The following is a 17,323-nucleotide window of genomic DNA, read 5'->3' on the forward strand; positions in this document are numbered from 1 at the left end:
ATTGGGGTCAACAGGGATGGAGGAAAGGCTTTCTAAAGACTTTCTGGAAAAAAGAGAGGGTTTGAGATAGCAAAGAAGGTGAAGAGGAACAATATAAGCAAGCTTTCTTCAGAGAGTAAATCAGCTGCCTGGGAACCTGATGAAAAGAAGGGGAAAAAAATAAGATGAGAAGTGAAGGTTACAAAGTTAGAAAAATTCTCTTTCAAGCTAAGGGGTATCTGCACTTATTTGAAGACAAGAAGAAATAACCAATTGAAAGAGAGACACTGATGGTCGAGGGAAAGTCAGGAGGGAAGAGTTTGTCAGTATCACTGCAGTTCTATATTTTTTAAAACTTTTATTATTGAAGTACAATGGATATATGATGTTATATTAGTTTCAGGTGGTCAACATAGAAATTTAATAATTCTATATATTATGCAACATTCACCACAATAAGTGTATTTATTGTGTATTTCTGTCATCACACAATGTTATTATATCATTGACTCTATTGCCTATGCCATACTTTTCATCATTATGAATTATTTATTTTATGATGGGAAGTTTGTACCTCTTAATCCCTTCTATCTTGCCTATTCCTCCCCCTTCCTCCCCTCTGGCAACCACCAGTATGTTCTCTGGATTTATGAGTCTGTTTCTGTTTTTGTTTGTGCATTTGTTTTGTTTTTTAGATTCCACATATAAGTGAAATCATATGGTATTTGTCTTACTCTGCCTTATTTCACCTAGCACAACACCCTCTAGGTCTATTTCTACTATAGTACTACCCTTATCTATCCAGCACCTTTGCTCCCCTTTCTTTCAGTGACAGACCCCAACCTCATCTCACTCCACTGTGATTGGTCTATGAAAGGGCTTCTGAAACAAGCTAGCCAATCAGATTGTTTCTTCTGAGATTTGAAACTTAAGCAGATACTTCCTTCCATCATTTTATGACACCATCCCTGAGGAAAGAACCACATGCTCTACTGCCGAGGTCCTTAGTAGGTCTTTCTTTTCTTTTTTCTAACATTCTTGTATAAATCAGTCTTTGCTTAAACTATCCAGAGGTACAGTAAGTTAAATGAAACTAAAAGAACATTCACCAGTATGTAGGTAGGGGCTCTAAACATTGATGTAGAGACCCACTTTCCTTTCTTTGGGACCCAAGGAAAGCATAAGGGATAGGTAGGTGTTAATCACAAGCTGACAGGTAGATGAAGGGGTTCAGGTCAAATGACCTCAAACTTCTTAACAAAGTAAGAATTGGACTGTCTGCCAAGTATGAGGTGATAGAATGTGATTTTTAAAATAACTTAACACTAGGGGCACCTGGGTGGCTCAGTCGGTTGAGCGTCCCACTTTGGGTCAGGTCATGATCTCACAGTTCGTGAGTTTGAGCCCCGGGTCGGGCTCTGTGCTGACAGTTCAGAGCCTGGAATCTGCTTCAGATTCTGTGTCTCCTTCTCTCTGTCCCTTCCCCGCTCATGCTCTGTCTCTCAAAGATGAATAAATGTTAAAAAAAAATTTTAAATAACTTAACACTTGAAAACATTTTATGTACTGATCTTGTCGTACAAAATCTCTGTAGAGAGAGATCCAACAGTCTTTAGAAGATTTTTTGATGAAACCAATTGCAAGCCTTTGAAATCTAGGTTTAGAATTTGAGTCCAGTTTTCACAAGGAAAAGGGAAGCTAGTCTGCACAATTAAGGGGAGGAAGAAGTTAGATCTGGTATGTGTTGGCAGATGGATAATCTTGAGAAGAGTAGTAACAGGACTCAACACTATTTAGAGAAAAGGTGAGGGTGGAATGTCCCCCTGCAGTCTTACAAACTGGGACTTTGATGAGATTAGAACTGACTAGTGAAAGAGGATTTACTATGGCTTTTTGCTGAGTGGTGTGTGATTAAAAAAAAAAAAATCTTCTATACAATCTTTCCTAAGAAAGTTCTCATCAATGTTCCATCATTCTTCTCTGTTTGGGGGATAGTAGGACATTTGCTTGTGCAGGGGAAGCAGGGAAGGGCAAACTAAGAGGGCTGGAGAAGATGCAGATCTCATACGGGTTACCCAATTACTTGGGAATCAACAAGTGACAATAAAAGGTTTTCAACTAAGAATCTGCCCTAGAAAGAGTTGTGTGTGTCCTAGAATTTGCTCTGACAATGCGATGGTTAAGCGTAGCCTGGAAGCAAAGACTGAAAAACACAGGGAGGTGGAGGTTGTGTAGATTCTGGTTTTGAAGTAGTGACTAGCTTGATAAATCCTCTTTCAAAAACAGCAACAACAAAACCTACAAAACTAGGCAAAATTGTCAAAAACAGTCATTTTGGGGCTCTGGAAATGGACCAAAAGGAAACAACAATTTGAAAAGCATATATTCATGAAAAACTGCTGACCTTCGAGTAAGAACAGTAGAAGTCTGTGGCTTTCTTGCCTGTGGCTACTCCCACACCCCACCCCAGATTGGCCAGCACACCAATTCTATCAGATGAGACTGACCATGAAAACTGACAGCCTTGTTGCAAGAGGAGCAGGCTAACTTGATTTCGAGCAGAGAGTGGAAAATTGGCAACTGGGGTGAATGGGAAAGGGCTAGAGCCCTCTCTCTGAGCCCAGGGTTTCAGTCCCTCTGGGGGGAAGGGAATGATAGACTGAAGGACTATCAAAAACTTTAATAGGGATATGAGTTAGCCATTGAAAGGTTTAATAACCATTCTACAGATCACTGGCTGTCTGGGAGCCTATTCTTATGCACAATGGGAGAACTGAGAGTCATGGAAAGTAAATGTTAGGGCAGACTTGAATATTGCCTAAATTTTGAATGCTTGCCTCAAACCAAACACAGATCCACAAGCAGATGGTGGAAGCCTTTTGAGCTTAAGATATTTTGCACAACCACTGGCCGGTCGCTGGTTGAACACTAGGTTATGTAGACATAAGCTAAACAAAGAAAATAAAGAAAAACTGAACAGAGGCATCAGAGGCTGCACATTGTGAGGTAATAATCTAATTCTATAGATTAAGTACAGGCAAGTTGCTTTAAACAGCAAGAAACAAACATTAGCAAATAAAACTCACCATAGGAAAAAAGGAAAATTGCAATCCAGTGTTGCTATAATAAATTATCTAAAATATCCAGTTTTTAAATTGTGAGAACTAGAAAACCAGGAGAGAGTGACCCATATTCAAGACAAAAAGTAATTAGTAGAAACTGTCTCTTCATGGGTCTAGGTGCTGGATTAACTCAATGAAACTATTACAAGTATGTTCAAATAATTAAAAGAAGCCATGTTTAAAGAACAAAGGAAAATGTGATGACCATAACTCAACAATAGGGAATATCAACAATGGAACAGAATCTATTAAAAAGAAACAAATGGAGGGACACCTAGCAGGCTCAGTCAATACAGCTTGTGACTATTTTTTTAAATGGTTATTTATTTTGAGACAGAGAGAGCAGGGGAGGGGCAGAGAGAGGAGGAGAGAGAATTCTGCACTAATAGCACAGAGTCTGACATAGGTTCAATCTCACAAACCATGTAAGCAAAGACCCAGAGTCTGACACTTAACTGACTGAGCCACCCGGGTGCTCTGAACATGTGACTGCATGTGACTCTTGATCTCTGGGTCACGTGAGTTTGAGCCCCATGTTGGGCTTAGAGCCTACTTGAAAAAAAAAAAAAGAAAAAGAAAAGAAAAACGTAGGAATGTTAAAGTTGAAAAATACAATAATCATAATGAAAAACTCACCAAATGGACACAGTAGCAAAATTGAGAAGGCAGAAGAAAAAGTGAACTTGCATAAAAATCAATAGAACTGATTCAGTCTAGAAGACAGAGAGAAAAAAGATTGAAGAAAAATGAAAGCCTTGGAGATCTATGGAACAACATCAAGTGCATTAACAAGTGAAAAATGGGTATCCCAGAGAGAGAGGAGAAGTAAAAAAGGGCAGAAAAAAAAATTGAAGAAATAATGGCCTAACACTTTCCAGATTTAATGAAAAGTATTCATCTACAGATCCAAGACTTGCCAGGAGCTCTAAGTAGATAAGCAGGGAAATTCTTGTCTAGAAAGACAAAGAAAAGTTCTCAAAAGCATCAAGAATAAAAGGACTCATTACATAGAGTCAAACAATCCAACTAACTGTTGACTACTTATCAGGAAAAATGGAGGCCAGAAAGCCTCAAACTGCTCAGAGGAAATGCTTATCAACTAAGAATTTTACATCCACTAGAATTGTTTTTGAACAATGAAGGCCAAACAGAAACAAATTCTGGTAAAGGCAGAGAGCATCCATTGGGAAAGCCCTGCTCTACAAGATATGCTAGAGGAAGTGCTTTAGGCTGAGAGCAAATACCTTCGGGCAGTAATTCAAATGCTTGAGAAGGTAAAAAAAAAAAAAAAAAAAAAAAAAAGCACAAGAAATGGTAAATATAAAAGATGATGTGGGTAGATTTTTCTCTTAACTTCTTAAATAATTTAAAATTGAATAAAGCAGTCACTGTAACACTGAATTCAAGTAGTACCCATCAGAGAGATGGAGTGATAATATTAATATCAGACAAAATAGACTTTAAGACAAGAAATATTGCTAGAGATAAAAAGAAAGGTTTAATAGTGGTAAAATGGTCAATATATCATGACAGTATTACAATTATAAATGTATATGTACCTGACAAAGGATGCCCAGAATACACGAAGCAAAAACTGACAGAAGTGAAAGGAGGAACCAAAAATTTGAAAGTTATAGTTGGAGATTTCAATATCCCATTGTAAATAACTAATAGAATAAGACAGAAAATCTTGTTAGCAAAAATAATGAAAATCTGACCACTTTCAAGCACTTGACCTCACTGACATTTATAGAATATGCTACCCAACGACAAAAGAATACACATTCCTTTCAAATGCACATGGAACCTTTTCTAGTATAGACCATATGCTAAGGACTAAAACAGTTTCAATCAATTTTAAATGTTAGGAATCATTCAAAGTACATTCTCTGACTACAAAATAATTACACTTAAGAACTTAACAGAAAGAAATTTGAGTAATCTCCAAATATTTAGAAATTAAATAATATACTTATAAATAACTCATAAGAAATTAGAAAATCTTTTTACTGAATGGAAGTAAAGGTATAAAATATCAAAAACCTGTGGGTGCAGAGAAAGGAGAACTTAGGAATTTATAGCATCAAATGCTTATAAAAGGGGGCACCTGTGTGGCCCAGTCAGTTGATTTCAGCTCGGGTTGTGATCTCATGGTGGTCTGATGGAGCCCTGTACTTGGTCTGCACTAGGCATGGAGCCTGCTTGGGGCCCTTTCTCTCCCTCTCCCTCTCTCCTTCTTTCCCCATCATGCGTACGCATGCGCACTTTCTCTCAAAAAAATACAACAGAACAGATAAACAAGGTGTCAAATCAATAATAGAAGCTTCCATCTTAAGAAATTTAAAAAAGAAGAACAAAAAGAAAAAGTGAGCAGCAGTCAATGCAATAGAAAATGGAAAAACAATAAAGAAATTCAAGGAAACTGAAAGTGTGCATTTTAGCAAGATTAACAAAATTGATAAGCCTTTAGTTACTAATGAAGAGATGAAGAGAGGAGACAAAACTGATCGAAGTAAGAAATGAAAGAAGTGTCATGCTATCTACTCTACAAAGACTAAAAGACTATATGAGAATATTATGTACAATTCCATGTATAAGTCTGTTAAATACAACTCTGTCTTTGTAGAAATTTGTGAATTCTTTTTTTATTTTTATTTATTTTTTATTTTTTAATTTTTTTTAATATATGAAATTTATTGTCAAATTGGTTTCCATACAACACCCAGTGTTCATCCCAAAAGATGCCCTCCTCAATACCCATCACTTACCCTCCCCTCCCTCCCACCCCCCATCAACCCTCAGTTTGTTCTCAGTTTTTAAGAGTCTCTTATGCTGTGGCTCTCTCCCACTCTAACCTTTTTTTTTCCTTCCCCTCCTCCATGGGTTTCTGTTAAGTTTCTCAGGATCCACATAAGAGTCAACACATACGGTATCTGTCTTTCTCTGTATGGCTTATTTCACTTAGCATAACACTCTCCAGTTCCATCCACGTTGCTACAAAGGGCCATATTTCATTCTTTCTCATTGCCACATAGTACTCCATTGTGTATATAAACCACAATTTCTTTATCCATTCATCAGTTGATGGATATTTAGGCTCTTTCCACAGTTTGGCTATTGTTGAGTGCTGCTATAAACATTGGGGCACAAGTGCCCCTATGCATCAGTACCCCTCTATACAAATTGGTGAATTCTGCGAAAGATACCAGTGATCATAACTGACTTGAAAAGAAATAGAAGATCTGGGCTCAGTCTCTTAAGTGTCTAACTTCAGCTCACATCACAACCTCGTGGTTCTTGGGTTCGAGTCCCGTGTTGGGCTCTGTGCTGACAGCTAGGAGCCTGGATCCTGCTTCAGATTCTGTGTCTCCCTCTTTCTCTGCCCCTCCCCCTCTTGCACTCTCTCTCCCCAAAAATAAATAAACATTAAAAAAATATGAAAAAAAGAAAATCTTAATTGACCTACATAAAGAAATCAAATTAATAAATAAAAACCTTATGTTGAGAAGCCTAAGGTCAGAAGGCTTCACTGTTACCTTCTATGAAACAGTTAAGGAAAAAACTACCAATTATCCAAACCCTTTTTTCAAAAATTAAACAGTGTGAAAATAGAGAGTGTCAGGTCTTTGTGCTGAAAACATTGAGACAGCAGAAACCACGTGTTGGCATTTGTATAATGCAAAAGAAAGAATTCTCTTCCCCACCCACCCCCCTGCAACTTCCATACCAAACACGTTATTGAACTTGTTCAATTCAGAGTTCTTTTCAGAGTTCTTTAGAGACAAAGAGCAAATGGGATACATACATACATATAAGACAAGATGTATTATAGGAATAACCTCATGCAATCATGGAGGCTGAGAAATCCACGTGGAAGCTGAAGAACCAGGAAAGCCAGTGGTAGAATTCAGTCCTCAGAAGGACCTGTAAATGATTAAGAATTCAGGTCTCAAAGGGTGGGATCCAGGACTGCCAATGTCCCAGTCCAGGAGAAGATGGATGTATTAGTTCTGGCAGAAAGAATTCACCATCCTTCCACTTTTTTGTTCTCTTTAGGCCCTCAACAAGTTGGATGACACCCACTCATTTTTAGGAGAGCCATCTGTACTTGGTTCAACTATTCAAATGTTAATCTCTTCTAAAATACGCTCACACATACACCCAGAAATAATATTTTATCAGCTGTCTGGGCTTCCTTAGCCCATTCAAGTTAACACGTAAAATTAATCATCACGGAACTGTTAGGAAAATATTGGTTGTCCTCTTTGACAACCCAGAAAAAAATGAAGTAAGCAATGCTAAGAGGGTTATTTAAAATGGAGCCAGGAGGACATTGAGGAGGTGGGACTTATACATGTCTTCCATCTCAAATTCTCAGAAATTTTTCTGAACTCAGCCAAAAGCCAAGGTATCTGCTATAGGTAAGAATGGACACAAATGAACTTTCCACCTAACACTAGCCCTAGCAACCAGCCACCTATAGATTAGTGTAACTGTAGCTATACCAGCACCTGTTTCATTTCATTCAAAACAACTTATATAAATTTCCTCTTTGCTCTTCAAAAGCTCTAACCTCTTTGTCACCCCAGAACATGCTTTTGATTTCAGTGGAATCTGTGTCTCTTGGATTGCAATCTTTTTTTTTAATGTTTATTTATTTTTGAGACAGAGAGAGACAGAGCATGAACGGGGGAGGGTCAGAGAGAGAGGGAGACACAGAATCAGAAACAGGCTCCAGGCTCTGAGCTGTCAGCACGGATCCTGACGTGGGGCTCAAACTCACGGACCGCGAGATCATGACCTGAGCCAAAGTTGGACACTTAACTGACTGAGCCACCCAGGCACCCCTCTTGGATTGCAATCTTTAAGACCCCAAATAAATGCACTATAAAAAAAAATGTTTATTTAGTTTGAGATAGAGAGAGAGTGCACACACACGCATGAGCTGGAGAGGGGCAGAGAGAGAGAGAGGAAGAGAAAGAGAATCCCAAGCAGGCTCCACATTGTCAGTGCAAAGCCCGAAGCCTGACGCGGGGCTTGATCCCACAGATCATGAAATCATGAGCTGAGCTGAAACCGAGATTTGGCCCCTCAACCAACTGAGCCACCCAGGTGTCCCAAGACACATATTTTATTTTGCAGCTTGCAGTTTTGTCTTTCATTGGTTGACATCTCCAAAAAGTCAAAGGCCTTCTCTTCTTTGCCGTTTTCCTCACCTCTGGCCTTCAGGGGAAGGTTGAGCAGTTCTATAAAATAGCATTTTCCCTAGATATTTCTCGGGTCACAAAGACAACTTGAAGAAATGATTAATAGAGATATATGTTACCATTTTAGGGCCAATTTTGTATTAAAATATTTTCTCCATAAAATACTGCAGACATTCATATTTCCTGCTAAGGAGACATCTGGTGTTAAATTCAATTTTTGTGTTACCTGTACTTGGCCTCTCCCCACCACAACCCCACCTCACCCCACTACCTTGCTAGGCTCTCTTAGGATGTATATATTTATTCTTGCAACTCAAAAAGTCTCCAGGCATATGCTGGTTAACTTAAACAATGGCAACCTCTTTCACAGCTTTATACACAGGGTTCGCTATTGGTTGTTTTCTTTCAATCATAGAAGGTTTACTTCCTTAAACTTATGCAGGATTTCTTCTATTCAAAATAGTCTGGCTCTTTCCTCAGAAGTACCTGTAAATGATTAAGTATAATCTCCATTCCAAATTCACTGAATTGTCTTAATGTCTTTGTCCTTTGCTTCTGAGAATGGAAGAGTGTCTTAACCTCATCTCCCCCCACAATGATTTAATTTTCAACAGTGACTATCTTCATTTTGATCCTCTCACAAGTTTTTCATTCTGCCATTGCAATTTTAATTTTCTCCTTGTCCCTCTTTAGCCCATTAATCTCATGTTTCATTGTGTTCCATCTTATTTTCATTTCAGTATGATTTCCTCATGGCAAACTTCTTGTGGTTCAAGTAAGGACGCCGATTTTCTAAATTTTTCACCCTGTTTTTGTGGTGAATCATTTTCAGAGGCTAGTTCTGAGTTTCCAGGGTAATGGTTTCTTTTCCTTTCCTGCCATATTTTTCATAAATTCCTGGGGGGTTTTGAGGTTGTCTGTTTTTTGCCTATAGGAATGACATCGTCCATCTGATCTTTTGTTTGCTATTCAACAGGGTGTAGGGATTGCCACTCAATCCATACTCCTGGTTGTATGCTATAAACATACAAGGGTCTTTTTTTAAGATTGTATTTTTAAGTAATCTCTTCACCCAACATGGGGCTCGAACTCGCCTGAAATCAAGAACCCTGAGATCAAGAGTCACATGCTCTACCAACTGAGCCAGCCAGGTGCCTCAACATATGAGTGTCTTACTAGAGGCTCTTATTTTGTGCAAATAGCCTTGATGAAGGACTAAGATGTAACCTGGGAAAATAAATTCACACGTACAGCTTCCAGCTCCATTATCGATGCCTGCATCAAGTGCATCTCTGGCAGCATGATGTGATCTTAGCCTATTACCACTGCCAAGTGTTTCATGAAATAAATGAACAAGTACAATTTTCAGCTAGTACCAGGGGGGCATTTCCTTTGTCTTCTCCCATTTGATTGCTGGAAGCTTTCATCTATTATCCGATGTCAAAGAGAGAGACCTTACTGGGGTAGAGAGGGAGCTAGAAAGAACGGAAGGAGAATGCCACCAATGTCTGCTTCCAAAAGAACACCTGTAGGGTGGAGGCAGGGGACATAGCTTAGTTTACTAAAATGTCTAATCTGGTATTTCAGAGAGGTCTGACAGATAAAGGTCATTCACATCCTATTAAAAAGGCATTACTAAGTAAGTGGGAATTTATATAAAATATTGGCTTAAGTTGGCCATCAGTCCTAGTTTGGGTTATTGCCCTGATTTTTCACCTCGCACCACGTCTTCATATGTATTTTAATGAGAAGTTTTGCTAGTGTGAAACCAAGGCTGCTGATCAGATGCTGTTCTCAGTCTGAAGCCACAAGGGAAGACTTTAACTAAGCACTTACCCAAATGATGATGAATGTCATGTTAGTAGAGTCTGAAATGCAAAGATCTTATAGTGTGAGAGCAGAAAATCCTCTTTTTTTTTTTTTAATTAAACAAGGATTTCCGTTTCACTGCACTTATTGTTTTCCTTTCGTTGGAGAAAAAAAAATAAAATTCTATCTATAGTGGATCCAATAGTACTTTTAAAATGAAAGAAATCTCATATTTGTTTTGTATTTTATCACACTGCAGCCCTTCTATAAAATTGGAAATGATGATGACACTTTTAGAATTTATTGGCATAATAAAATGGTGAGATTATTTTATAATAGTGTTACTCATTTCTCTTCTATTAATACTTATCATCCTTATTTCTCATTCTCTAGAGGAGACAGAGGATGACTCCGGCAACTTACATTTTAAGGAATTTATTGGTACATAGTTTAAGAAAAATGGTCAACATTTCTTTCTTCTTTCCATGATGTTATATAATAACATTGGACTATTCTTGTTCATGGACTTTTTCCATTGGTGAATGGTGCATTTCACAGAGTAGAGTCCAATTTTATTTGAACATTTCATGATTTTAATAAAAACCCCACTTTTAAATGCTTATTTTGCAGTCAGGAGCAAAGAGAGCCTGTGACAGGCAAAACAGACTTTTGCTGAGGGTGTATGAAAGCTGGTAGGATTGCACATGCTACTAACATAAGAGCTTCTTAAAGGAGGCTTTTTTTTTTTTTTTAATTTAACAAGCAGTCTCCAAAAAAGTATCCGGTGCCATTGTTAGAATAACAGCATTTACACTTGTCAAGGGAAATGAAGAATCATCAGGCTGCTATTTTCCACATTATGCAGCATCGATTTAGTATAGACTGCCATGGAACATTCTCCATACACTTACTATGTAAAAATGTAAATCCCTAATTTAATAATTTTCCTCCAGGCTCCTCCCACCCTCAATTTGTCTTCATTTCTCCAATTCTTTGTAGGAAATTAGGGACCTCATTATTCATGGGTCGGGAAGAATTCAATGAATCATGGAAAAAAGGTGATTTATGAAGGCAAGTCGCTTTCTCATCTCCAATGTGCATAAATAATCATAATTTTATTGTCATGATACAATGACCTGATTTCTATTTATAGCTTTGGCCCTGAGAAAAGTTAAGTGCAACATAAATTTCATGTAAAAAGATGAATTTGTGAGTCACTTGTCTGTCAGAGGCGAGCCTTGTTTGGAAGCAACTGAGTATGCCAGTGAATTGTATTGTTTCTTTCTTTTGGAAACAATACAAGCTCAAAGTTATGACATCTACTCCTACCCTTTGACCAAAAAAAAAAAAATGATTTCAAGAGTGAACACTAAATTATTTCAAGGCACAGTTCTTTTTGGTCCTACATCTTGGTTTGACTCTGTATGTTCCTCAAATGTATTATGTATGTGTGTGTATACATGTGTGTTTGTGTGTGTATTCTTCAAAATGTATGTGTATGTGTGTATATACACATGTGTATATATATGTACACACATACACACATACTAGGAGCATATAGATTCAAAAATGTACATTTATACATATACATGCATATATATAATACAGGCTACATATGCACCTAAGATGTGTATTGTATGTATGGATGTATGTATGGATGTGTATACAGAGATTTTTCCCAAAGTGTGTGCATCTAAATTATGTCATGCATCTACAGATACCCTCTTGCCAGAGATGCATCTGATGACATGGTTTTTTGTTGAAGTTTGATAAAGCAATTTGCTTCTTGGTACTATTGGAAGCTACAGCAACAATTCAGTCTGGCCGCCATTTTTGGTCAAATATTCTTTCTCAATTAGCTAAAGATTTTTTTAAGTTGAGGTATAATATATGTGCAGTGATATGCAGTGATATTATGTGCAAATGCTAAGTGTACAGATTAATGAATATTTATATATGTCTACACCTGTGTAACCACTCTCCAGGTCAAGATGCAGAGCATTTCCAGCCACCCAGAAAGCTCCCTTGCGCCTTTCCCCAAGATATAACTAATATTTTTACCTCATTCACCAAGTATTAGTCTTTCTTGGTTCTGAACTCCTTATAAACAGAATCAATAGCCTGAACTCCTGTGTTGGCCTTGCCAAAAGAGCCAACATAAGACTGACTTCTCCTCATTAGCTAAGAATCTTGGATTGCAAACAACAGGAAACTCAATCCAACTTAGCTTAAGAAATATAGACACATTTAATGGCTCACTCACTGTAAAACATCCGGAGGAGCTTTGGTCCAGAGTTTATGGAGTCATGAGTGATCTACCTCTGTGTCGTGTGCCTCCTCTGGGCATTGACCGTGTTCCCAGAATGGCTCACCTCATCTTTCAACAATTGCTGGGGAAGTTCTAGGCCATACATCCTCATGCTTTACTGTCTAAGCAAAAGAAAGTTCTGTCCTCTGGTGGTTTCCATGGAAGAAGGAGATAACTTCTCTCAGTACCTGGAATCAGTGTGCTTTATTTACCTGCCTCTTCTCAAATCAATCACTATAGTAAGAGAAAAGAAGTACATTTATTTGAAAGCTATGGAAGCCCATCCCCAGAAAGATGAAGTCAGTCATACCTAAACCTCATGACTACAAATGTGGAGTGCTCATTCTTTAGAGGAAAACTGGATATGGTTGCTGGAGGAAAACAAACAAATAGCCACAACAAAAAAGTCTAGCTTATAGTAGCCACTTGAAATATCAGTATCTTTCTCTAAAATGAGAAATCCTTTCATGATGTTCACTTCTGGGATCACCACGCTGGTAAACAGCATGAAGCCTCTCTCTGATCAAATAATTGCATGGGTGACTGTCATGGGGGAAATACTCGATTCAGTCAAACCAGAATGAAAGCCTGCTTCCCAGATATTGTCAATCTCAATAAACATCATTTGATGCTTTGAGGCATTTTGTAGTCTAATGGTGCTGAATCGGCCAAAGAGAATGTCTCCAAAGAGAAATGAAAGCTGCACTAAAGAACAAATAGCCTGTAGAGGGGGAAAAAATGTGAGTTCAGATTTTTGTATGCCAGGCTAAGATTCTGACAATCAAATGCTAAAGGTGAAAATGCTAGCCTTCAACTTCCATAAGTAAGCCATGGCTCCAGGGAAGACCTGGGTGCCTGGATCAAAGGAAGCCATATTTTCCAATCAGTATTTGTCTCGCATAAAGATGCCTCACTGAGTTGTTTTCTTATAAAGTGGAATTCATTTTGGTGCAAAGATTTGAAGACTTAAAAGGCACACACACAACAGTAAATGGCACTCTTTGGAGCATGTTGACCGATTCAGTGTGTAACAGAATAGGATTTTGACGTATCCCAAATACCTAAATATCAGCATGAGCTATAAAAACATTAGAGAGATCAGAGGTGATGTTATGTCTCTAAATATCTTTACTTATCAACAAGCAGGAACATAGGCCTTTTACCTGAGGCATTTTTCTTTTCAAGTTTTCATGGTGGGATTTTATGGTAGCAACCCCTCATGTTTTCTTCTTGCCAGCAGTTTTATTTATAGTCCAGCCCATTCTATCTCACTTCTTCTTAAAAGATGTCAGGACCTAAAGGAAGAAAATGGATTAGATCAGAGAAACTCAAGAGCTGGCTTAATGGAACCTCTGCCTTTTCCCTGTCTGATGCTCTTCACCCCCTTTATAATATGTGCACTACACAGCCTCAAACAACTGTGAAAATGGGAAATGTTGAAAAAACTTGATCCAGCCATCCATTGAATAAGTCAGCAAACTTATAATAACTTTTTTGGACAGACTTTGTAAGTATTGCTCGTTATTGAAACTAGGAAAATATAGTAAGTGTAGTTTAAATAAGAACTACCTACAATCCCATAAAGCAGAGAAAACGAATGCTCTTACTAAATATAGCTTTATCCTGCTTTGCTTACTCAACATTATATTGTGAACATTTTCCCAAGTCAAGAGAAAACTCTTCGAAAAAATTATTGACAATTCCATTTATTGGCACCTTAAGAGAAAGAATAAGGATTTTTCCTGTTTCCTGTGTAGATGCTATTTCAGGGCAACAAAATAGCTATGGTCAGTATGTGAAAGTTGTGGTTTATGGGAACCTTCTAGGTAAAAATATGGAAAGAATGAGAGAATTTTTTAAATTATCATTTTGTACTCCCTAATAAAATAATTGATTCAGTCAAAGGCCTTCAGTAGATGAACCAATTGATGAAAGGTTGGAAAGATCAGGTTTTGGCCACCTGAACTTGCTCTGCCTTTAGTCTGTTAAGAATGAAACAACCAGACATCATGGCCAAGATGGGAGGCAATATGACAAACACGATACCACCCAAAAAATATTCTTACTTTAAAACAAAAAAATCCTGGGGCAGCTGGGTGGCTCAGTCGATTAAGCACCTGACTTCAGCTCAGGTCATGATCTCATGGTTCAAGAGTTTGAGCCCTGCACTGGGCTCTGTGCCGTAAGTGTGGAGCCCACTTGGGATCCTCTGTCTCCCCGTCTCTGCCCCTCCCCCACTCGCATTCTCTCTCTCTCTCTCTCTCAAAACTAAATAAACATTTTAAAAAACACACAACGAATAGATTGCCTAAATTAAGAGACTGACAATACTAAGTGTTGGTGAAGAAATGGAACTCTTTCAACTCTCGTACCTTATTGGTAGAAATATAAATTAGTCGAATATTTCAGAAAATGGAAAATAGTTTGACAGTTTCTTATAAACTGCAATGTATATTTACCATACAATATAGCAATTTCATTCTTAGGTATTTACCGCACCCCCCAAATGAAACATGTGTCCAAATAAGGAGTTGTTCAAGAATGTTCATAACAGGCTTTATTTGTAATAGCCCCAAATTAGAAGCCACCCAAATGTTCACCAATAGTAACGGATAAACAATTTGTTGTGTATTCACACTACAGAACATTGCTTCACAACTAAAAGAAAGGACTTCTGATATACACAATAACATGGATGAATCTCAAAAACATTAAACTTGTAGAAGAAACCAGGCATAAACAAGAATATATGATTGTATTAAAAGAAGTTCTAGAATTTCCAGAAAATTTGCAACAATTTGCACAGCAATCAGCAATATGTGACAGCCCCATCTCAGTGTACCCACATTGTCACTGAGGCTTATCAGTTTCTGAAGTCCAGTTAATTTATTGGGTAAAAATGGCTTCTCCTTTAATTCACATTTCTTTGTTTCTTAATAAAATAAGATATTTTCATTTTCATGATTTTTTTAAATTTGTTTTTTGGTTATTATTTTTCCTTTGGAAATTATTTTAAAACACTACTTTTTCCCCTATTTTTCTATTACTGCCGTGCTGTTTTCCTTAATGACTTATAACAGCTCTTTCTACGTTAAGGACATAAACACTTTGTAATATTTATGTTATTTTTTCTTGCTTGCCTTTTTATTTCATTTATTTTTTGAAGAGCAGAGGCTTTTTCTGTTATAATAACCAAATTCATTGCTCTCTTCCTTTGAGATTTGTTCCATACTTTTATCTCCACAGGTAGAGAGACAAATATATTTGCCTAAATTTTCTTAAAAAATTTTTTTTAATGTTTATTTATTTTTGATAGAGAGAGATAGAGAGACAGAACATGAGGGGGGAGGGGCAGAGACAGGGAGACACAGAATCTGAAGCAGGCTCCAGGCTCTGAGCTGTCAGCACAGAGCCCGACCTGGGGCTCGAACTCACAGACCATGAGATCAGGACCTGTGCCAAAGTGGGATGCTCAACCAACTGAGCCACCCAGGTGCCCCTGCCTAAATTTTCTTGTAATTTTGTGTAATTTAATTTTAAATAAAAATTCACATTCATCTGGATTGACCCTGGTATATGGTGTTAGATACAGAACTTTTTATAATTCATACTTCTTTATAATTTATCATATGCCTGCCATATATTAAGAACTTATGGGGTGCCTGGGTGGCTCATTCAGTTAAGCATCCAGCTTTGACTGAGGTCATGATCTCACAGTTCATGAGTTTCAGCCTTGCATCAGGCTCTGTGCTGACAGTGTGGAGCCTGGAGCCTGCTTTGAGTTCTGTGTCTTCCTCTCTCTCTCTCTGCACCTCTCCTGCCCCTGCTCTCTTTCTCTCTCTCTGTCAAAAATAAATAAACATTAACATTTTTTTTGAAAAAAAAAAACTTATATAGTAGGGTCTATCATGGACCACTTGATTGTTACCTACAAAATACGTATCTATGTATCTATTATTATGTGAGTATCACACAGTTTAAATACTTGTTGCTATATATTTCAATATTTAATATGGCTTAAATTTCTACCTACTTATTTTTGAAAAGTTCCTTAGCTTTTACCATCCATTTCAATCTCCAAACACTTGTTGACTATATTCTGTTTGCCAGGTATGCTGCTAAAAAGTGGAGATATGTTTTGAGTTTTCATGGAGAATAATGAGTGCTCTAACAGCAGTAAATAACTAAAATAGCTAACACTTGGTGCTTCCTATGGACCAGGCAGTATTTAGGTGTTTTACATACACTTATACACTTAATCAATCCTTCAAACAATCATACAAGGTAGGTACAATTCTACTCTTCTTTATTTATGATAGAAATTGGGCACAGAAAGTAACTTGCCCAAGACTGCATAGCTAGTACGCAGCTGGACCGATATTCAAGACTGGGCAGTTCTAGAAATTAGACCCTCTTACCTCGAAGTTGGGAATGTAAAATGGTGTAACTACTGTGAAAGAGTTCAATGGTTCTTCAAAAAGTTAAACATAGAATTACCATGTGAGTCAGAAATCCCACTCCCAAGTGGATACCCAGAAGTATTGGAAATAGGTTTTCAAACCCATTTGTACATACATACAAGGGAATCCATACAAGGGTATGCATATCCATACAAGGGAATATTCGTCAGTCATAAAAATGAAGTACTAACATAGGCTACAACATGGGGGAACCTGGAAAACATGCCAAGTGAAAGAAGTGAGACACGAACGCCAGTTGCATATTGGTATAATTCCATTTTTATGAAATATCCAGGATAAATGAACTCTTAGAAAGCAGTTACTGGTTTCACGGGTACAGGGTTTCCTTTTAGGGTGTTAAAAATGTTTTGGAACTGGTTAGAGATGATGGTTGCAAAACATTGTGAATGTACTAATTCTACTGAATTGCACATTTTA

At 37.6% G+C, this 17,323-nt stretch overlaps 1 long non-coding RNA gene across 1 annotated transcript; it reads right to left on the reverse strand.

Moving 5' to 3' along the window:
• Positions 1-655: 655 nt before the first annotated feature.
• LOC123607593 lies at positions 656-6,116 on the reverse strand. The gene is made up of 2 exons (XR_006716792.1): positions 6,063-6,116; positions 656-728 (listed from the first exon to the last, which is right to left on the reverse strand). It is a non-coding gene; the product is annotated as an uncharacterized LOC123607593 (long non-coding RNA).
• Positions 6,117-17,323: the final 11,207 nt, after the last annotated feature.

Source organism: Leopardus geoffroyi, chromosome A2, assembly GCF_018350155.1.
Source record: "Leopardus geoffroyi isolate Oge1 chromosome A2, O.geoffroyi_Oge1_pat1.0, whole genome shotgun sequence".
NCBI lineage: Eukaryota > Metazoa > Chordata > Mammalia > Carnivora > Felidae > Leopardus > Leopardus geoffroyi.